The sequence below is a fragment of the Octodon degus genome, unplaced genomic scaffold (assembly GCF_000260255.1).
Source record: "Octodon degus isolate 3935 unplaced genomic scaffold, OctDeg1.0 scaffold00037, whole genome shotgun sequence".
NCBI classification, from domain to species: Eukaryota; Metazoa; Chordata; class Mammalia; order Rodentia; family Octodontidae; genus Octodon; species Octodon degus.
In genome coordinates, this window is record NW_004524613.1 from 16,081,194 (window position 1) to 16,087,123 (window position 5,930).

A 5,930-nucleotide genomic window follows, 5' to 3' on the forward strand; every position below is an offset into this window, starting at 1 on the left:
TTATGACGGACTTGCAATACCTAAGCAATATAGCTAGTCACTTCAGACCTGTTTCAAGTTAAGTTCCCCAGAAATCAAGCTACAAAATGGAGATTTGTGTGTTCAGGAAATCTATTGCTGAGTGTTTCTAAATCCCATCTGCTAAAGGCCGGCCAGATAGCTCAGCAGACGAAAGCACCTGCTTAGGCACAGCGCAGTGGCTGGGGTTCAATCCCCAGTGTGCTGTGCTGGCCCTGCCCTGGGGGTGCACTGAGACAACAATTGAGACTGGGCGTGGTCGCACACCTGTAATCCCAGCGCTTGGGAGGCTGAAAACAGGAGAATCCCTATGAGTCTGATCTACATAGTGAGACCCTGTAGACCCCGTACTAAACGCATGAAAAGTGAAATAAATAAATATCAGTGTTTCTGCCCTCCACCCACCTAGTGACACTGTGGCCCATGCCGTGTCTGCCATCCTACTGCAATATAACCTAGGCATTCTAGTTAATTTATACAGACACAATATGTGAGCTACTTATTGGCTACAAACTGTGTTTTTTGGTTTTTTTGTTTTACATGAAGATAATTTATTAACAGAAAACAACTTGAGCCTTGTTCATAGACAGCAACCACGGTGTCCTCCCTTCCTGCGGGTGCTGTCGGAGGGGATGGGAGTGACATCCTCAGTCCTCCCGATCTTCATTCCTGAGCGAGCGAGCGAGCGCTCTGAGGGCTGACTGTGCACCAGGCCTAGGGGTCTTATTCCTGTTTCCTCCTGTGGCCTGGAGGTTGATATGCAGAGTGGTGATGCCCGACCCCTTGCACCGCTGGGCCACATCCGGGGCAGCCAACATGGCAGAGTATGAGGAGGATTCATCTCGATCAGGCTTCATCTTCATCCGGTCAGTCACAGACAGATGGCTTCCTTGCCAGAGAGATCAGTGACATGGACGAAGGTATCATTGAAGGATGTGAAGATGTGACAGACACCAAATACATTCTCTCCTTCAGCCACCTGAGGCCCGAGGCTGATGACCTGTTCTCCCTTCTTTTCCTTCCCCTTGAGAGGTACCATTTCTGCAAGTCATCTCCAGACTCGGCTACTGAAAAAAATACAAATTATTAATAAATAAGTAAGATGCAATCATCAGCTGGCCAGGCTGGAGGTTGATGATAGATTACTTGACATCTTCAAATAAGAGATGAGAGAATTGGCTAGAAATTGACTCACACATTAGAGTAATCGATTTTTAAAAACAATTTTGTGATAAGCTGTTTAAAAACCTTTCACTCCTCCCATGCCACTTCCTTGACTGGCTTTTGGCTTAGATTCAAGTTCAGCCAAGCTTGCAGAGCCTGCCGAGATCAGTAGATGTTCAGAAGTATATGGTTGTTTTGGGTTTTTAAAATTTTTATTTATTTTTTTGGTACAGGGTCTCACTATGCAGCTCGGACTTGTAGTGATCCTCCTGTTACAGCCTCCCCAGCACTGGGATTACAGGTGTGCACAACCATGCCGTTTTGGTGGCTGGGACAGTGTGCCCTGGGCTCTGGAGCCAGCACAGCACACGGTACCAGAGATGGAACCCAGGTCCTTGCATTTGCCAGGCAAGGCCTTAGACCACCGAGCTATCCTCCCAGCTCTGATTGTTATTTTATACCACTGAAATCTGAGATGTCTTGTTGTGGAGTACTAGCTCGCATATACACATTTATAAAATTGTAGAGGACAACCTGTGGATGTGTTTGACTGTACACAATTTTTTTCCTAAAGAACTGTGTTCAGATCCTAATCTCCTTGTAAGATATGATTCCTGTACACTCAGGTGGCAAAGCCTGGGCCAGGCACTTCCCTTGGCACCTGTGACAGATGCTGCCAATGTCTCCTGGTGTAGATGCTTTGCTTTCTTACATAGTCACAAGAAACATCAGCAATCCCTAACAATTAAGAAATAGGCCTAACCACTAGGAAGAATGTATCCAATGTGTTAATTATTGAAACTGTCCTACCAATTTGGTTTGAAACTGTCTCATTGCTATTGGTTTCTCAATAAAATTATGGGAAAAAAAGAAAAGAAAAGAAACAGACCTATGAAATCCGTGAGCTCCCCCAAATGCCTGTTAGATAAGGCCTTGAGGATAATGAGGCAGGGAAAAGGATCATGGAGCTCAGGGGACAGGGACTTTCCTCTGAGAAAATCACACTAACTCTACTGCCAGGGAAAGACATCTAAACAATCTGGACCTTGAAGAGTATTTAGAGATCATTTCCTTTTTGCCTCAGCACATCTTCCCACTCCAAGAACAAAGATCATACTTCCTAACCTCCCTTATAACCATGTATGGCCCTAGGCCTGATTTCTGTCCAATAGGAAGTGAATCAGGTAATCACAAAGCAGATTCTAGAAACTTCCATTAGAAAAATGAAGGTTGACCCAATATCTCTACCTCTTTCATCAGTCTCATCTTTCTTCTTTCTATCTTGGGTACAGTTAAAATGGCAAGAGTTGCTGCAGCGTTTTTTTTTTTTTTTTAATTTTATTTATTTATTTATGTGTGTGTGTGTGTGTGTGGCCAGCTCAGCCCACCAGGGGGCGGGCTGGCTGGCATGTGGTGCTGGGGGATTGAACCGCGGTCCCTGTGCTTTGCTAAGCTTGTTCTAAGTAGGTGCTTTAGACCACTGAGCCATCTCACCAGCCCCGCTGCAGCGGTTTTTGATGATGAGGTGAGTTTGAAAATGGCAACTTATGCAAAATAAATTAACAAGACTAAAAACCTTGAAAGATTTCATGGCATGAACCACCAAGTCAACTGAAAACTTCCTGCCTCTATCTTTTACAAGAGAGGGGAAGTAGGGCCAGCCAGATAGTTCAGTGGATTAAAGTGTCTGCTTAAGCAGACACAGGGGCCAGGGTTCAATCCCCAGCATGCCTGGACTGGGCATGGTGGCACAAATCTATAATCCCAATGCTTGAGTGGTTGAAAACAGAAGAATCACTACAAGTCCAATCATGTAGCGAGACCCTGTAGACCCTGCACTAAATACAAAAGAAAAAAGTGGGGTGGGGGAAAGGACAACAACATATAACTTGCTAAAGTTACTGATATTTAGCATGATGTAGATTACAGATGAACCTAACTCTCACTTGCTATGGCTTGTGTCTAGAGCCCCCCCCCCCAACCTCACACGGTCATAGGTGGGACCTTTTCAGAGGTGGCTGCATCTAGAAGGTGTGGTGCTGGGAGTGATTCATGGTGCTATGCTAGGATGAAGGGCACTATTACTAAAGGTGTGAATGCTACTCATGCTGAGTAGCCTGCATAAGATACAAGGGGTAGAAAGGGCTGTGGCGGTCCCTTCATTGCTTTTGCTTTGCTACCTTCTGCCCACAATGAACTGTTCATCTTTGTGATGCCTGTCTGCCATACCATGCCACCTTGAAGCCAACTGATTATGGACTGAAATCTCTGAAATCTATGAGCTAAATAAGCCTTTCCTCTCTTAACTTCGAGTGTCAGATATTTTGTCTCAGCAATAAGAAAAAAAACTAAGACATCCTGCAGCTGACCATATATAACCTTTCTTTTTTTTATTTTAGGGAGGGGTCTACAGGGTGTTCAGGGTCTCACTACTAGATCAGACTCATGGTGATCCACCTGTTTACAGCCTCCTAAGAGCTGGGATTACAGGCACACACCACCACACCCAGTCTCAATTGCTATCTCAGTGTGCCCTGGGGATGGGGCTGGCATGGCAGGCCCAGGGATCAACCCCCAGCTCCTGCACCTGCTTGCAGTCTCTTTAATCTACTGAGCTATTTGTCTGGCCCTGTATATACCTACATTTATTAGAGGAGAAGCAGTCTTTCTCCTGTTGCTCATCATAGAAGAAGAACATCAAGTTTAGAGACTGCTCCACATCCCAGATGCAACATCACTAGGGAAAACAGCACTGCTGCCATCCACTCCTGGAGTGTATCATGGCGGGACTCAATGACAGCATTCTTCCCAGAGCACTATTCCAACCACCACAACTGCCAGAAAAAAATCTGCCTCTGCCTCTCCCTCTCCACAAATTGCTGCTTCCTAACATTTCTCACTTCTCCAGCCACATCTCAAATGAGCCTGTTAGATAAGTGGCAACTCTTGTGCCTTAGCTGCAAGGGAGTCTGAAAAGATTGATTTGTTTTTTAAAACTATCTTGGGAAAGAAAAGATACAACATTCAGGAAGGAAAAGTTAAAACTAGAATAGTGAAAGATTTTTAAAATTTTTTGGCTTAAACAATAGAAATTTGTCCTCTCTGCCAGGCATGGTGGTGCATGCCTGTAATCCCAACACTTGAGAGGCTGAGGCAGGAGGATTGCTGCCAGCTCAAGGCCAGCCTGGGTTAAAAAGTGAGTTAAGGCCAGTCTGAACTGTATAGAAATATCCTATCTCAAAGAGATGAAAAAGAAAAAAATTAGCCCTCTCACAGTCCAAGATCAAGGAGCTGGTATGGCCAGAATTTGGTGAGAACTCTTGTCCCAGCTTCTAATTGTCTGCTTCCTTGCTGTGTCCTCATGTGGTGCGGGGAGAGAGTAAGAATAAGCTTGAAAGAAAATTCTTAAGGGGCCGGGGAGATAGCTCAGTAGAATAAGTGTTTGCCTGGCAGGCGCAAGGGCCTGAGTTCAATCCCTGGTTCTGAAAAAAAAAAAAAAAAGAAAGAAAGAAAGAAAGAAAAAGAAAAAGAAAATTCTTAAAACTCTTAAAAAAGAAAATTCTTAAAACAACTGACTAACCACTATGGAGCTAATAAGAGAATTTTGCAACCTGGACAAATTTTTGTAGAAAGTATGGGACAAAATACACTATTTTAAATAACAACAAAGATATTAAAACTATCTAGAGCTATTGAAAGTGTGCCAGACCTTTATTTTACAAAATGTATTTATTTACTGTGATATATGAATGGCAATACTGTATACATCACCTTCCTGGGTAAGAAAGACGTACTACCAAAAAGCAATCAACTCATTCTAAGTAGATATATAAATACAGAGTGATTCCAATGTAAATACTATAGGAATTTTAGTGGAGTTTGTAAGCTGACTCCAAAATTCATATAGAAGAATATTTTGCAGTTGTAACAATAGAACTCTAAAAAAAAATATGAACAATAACTTACTTGACAAGAATCAGAACACGTAACATATTTCCAGGAACTAAAATGGGGCTAGAATTTATAAATACAACTGTAAAATGGAAATCCAGGAATAAATTTTATTATATATTAAGATATTATTCATTATATATTAAAATGTTTTTTTACATAATAGAAAAATAATGGACCATTCAACAAATGCAACTATGCCAGGTGTGATGGCACATGCCTCTAATCCCAGCACTTACGAGGCTGAGGTGGGAGGATCGCTGCAAGTTCTGGGCCAGCCTGGCCTATCCAAGTTTAAGGTCAGCCTGTACTACATAGCAAGCCCCTATTTCAAAACAAACAGGCCAGCAAGATAGCTCAGTGGACTAAAGAGTGTGCTTATGCAAGCTTAGGCAAGCCAGGAACTGTGGTTTGATCCCTGGCACCACAAGTCATGCCGGTGCCACCCCCAGGGAGGGCTGAGCTGGCCAAAGCATGCCTGTAATTCCAGCACTGGGGAGGCTGAAAGCAGGAAGATCAGCATGAATTCGAGCTGCATAGTGAGACCCTGCAAACTAAAAATATTATAACTAAATACATTTAAAAAAGAAAGAAAGAAAAAGCAACTATGACAAATTGATATCCATTTGAGCAAATGAATTAATTTGATTGTAGTATTTCCAAGTATAAATCTTAGGTGGATTAAAGAACTAAATACAAAAAAAGGGGATACAGATGAATGTCCATTTTGTATCTGTGTATTCAAAATGGTTAGGATAGATATATAGTTACATTCTCTTAATGAATAGAGGGATTTG

General features: G+C 42.7%; 1 pseudogene; it reads right to left on the bottom strand.

The window, feature by feature from the left end:
• Positions 1 to 598: 598 nt before the first annotated feature.
• Positions 599 to 1,057, bottom strand: LOC101587409 (annotated as a pseudogene).
• Positions 1,058 to 5,930: the final 4,873 nt, after the last annotated feature.